This window comes from Otolemur garnettii, unplaced genomic scaffold, assembly GCF_000181295.1.
Source record: "Otolemur garnettii isolate 467f Iridium unplaced genomic scaffold, OtoGar3 scaffold00179, whole genome shotgun sequence".
NCBI classification, from domain to species: domain Eukaryota; kingdom Metazoa; phylum Chordata; class Mammalia; order Primates; family Galagidae; genus Otolemur; species Otolemur garnettii.
In genome coordinates this window covers 1705635-1707415 of record NW_003852574.1, presented here as the reverse complement: position 1 = coordinate 1707415, position 1781 = coordinate 1705635, and the positions used below count along the sequence as shown (strand labels likewise).

At 47.2% G+C, this 1781-nt stretch overlaps 1 pseudogene; it reads left to right on the top strand.

Moving 5' to 3' along the window:
* Positions 1-998, top strand: part of LOC100945629 — a 3445-nt pseudogene extending 2447 nt beyond the window's left edge.
* Positions 999-1781: the final 783 nt, after the last annotated feature.

Sequence of the window (1781 nt, the reverse complement as noted above, 5' to 3'; positions counted from 1 at the left end):
TTTTTTTTTTTTAAGAGACAGAGTCTCACTTTGTCACCCTCGGTAGAGTGCCATGGCCTCACAGCTCACAGCAACCTCCAGCTTTTGGGCTTAGGCAATTCTCCTGCCTCAGCCTCCCAAGTAGCTGGGACTGCAAGTGCCCATCACAACACCCGGCTATTTTTTTGTTGTAGTTTGGCCAGGGCAGGGTTCGAACCCACCACCATTGGTATATAGGGCCAGTGCCCTAATCACTGAGCCACTGGTGCTGTCTCGATGTGCTGGTGGTAGGGTGGACGTTTAAAGGTCAGGAAGGTGAGTGTCAGGACATTCCCTTTCCTGGATTGGACATCTGTTATAATGGTGGGGGTTGGCCAATTTACCTTTCCCAGGTGGGACATTCAGTGGAATAGGCTAGAGGCTTGATCCATTTACCTTTCTTAGGTGGGACATTTGATGGAAGAGGGTAGGGGGTTGATTCTTTTAGGCAGGTCCACTCTATTTGGGTGGGGTTTGATCTATTAGAGACTGTCTCAAAAAGAAAAAAGTCACAGGCAGCGCTTGTGGCTCAAAGGAGTAGGGTGCCAGACCTATATGCTGGAGGTGATGGGTTCAAACCCAGCCCTGGCCAAAAAAAAAAGTCACCAAATATACTTTTGTTTTTCTTTTATTTTCTTTTCTCTCTCTCTCTCTCTCTCTCTCTCTCTCTCTCTCTTCCTTCCTTTCTTTCTTTGAGACAATTTCAAGCCATTGCCCTGGGTAGAGTGCTATGGTGGGTGTCACAGCTCATAGCAACCTCAAACTCTTAGGCTCAAGCAATTCTCTTGCCTCAGCCTCCTGAGTAGCTGGAACTACAGGCACTTGCCACATCTTTTTTGTTTGTTTTTGAGACAGTCTCAAGCTGTTGCCCTGGGTAGTGTGCCACGGTGTCACAGCTCACAGCAACCTCAAATTCTTGGGCTTAAGTGACTCTCTTGCCTCACCCAAGTAGCCCTTTTCTGCTTTCCTCAGTGAACTAAACTAAAATTTTAACCTCCTCCCAGCAGACTGAATGGACCCCTAGTTGGTCAACAGGACCCCAGAAATATCCTAAAGCTGAGTTGCTGGCCATGAGAAGGGAGATCAGGCCATATCTCCAAAAAAGAGATATAGAAAGAAAAATACATTGCATGCAAGTAGTAACCGAAAGAGAGGTGGGTGGCTATATTATCATAACACAAAATAGACTTAAAACAGATTATAAGAGGCCTAGTGTGGTGGCTTGCCCCTGTAATCCTAGCCCTCTAGGAGGCCAAGGCAGGTGGATTGCTCAGTTCAGGAGTTTGAGACCAGCCTGAGTAAAAGACTTTGTCACTAAAAATACTAAAAATAGAAAAACCAGCCAGGTGTTGTGGTGAGTGCCTGTATTCACAACTACTCAGGAGACTGAGGCAAGAGAATCACTTGAGCCCAAGAGTTTGAAGTTGCTGTGAGATACAACGCCTGTACACTCTACTAAGGATGACAAAGGGAGACTGGGTCTCAAAAAAATAAAAAAGCCGGTCAAGGTGGCTCACGCCTGTAATCCTAACACTGGCAAGGTAGGTCACACTGGGAGGCTGAGACAAGTGTATTGCCTGAGCTCACTGGCTCAAGACCAGCCTGAGCCAGAGTGAAACTTAATCTCTAAAAATAGTTGGGCATTGTGGCAGGTGCCTGTAGTCTCAGCCACTTGGGAGACTGAAACAAGAAAAATCACTTGAGGCTCGGCGCCTGTGGCTCAAGCGGCTAAGGCGCCAGCCACATACACCTAAAGTGGCGGG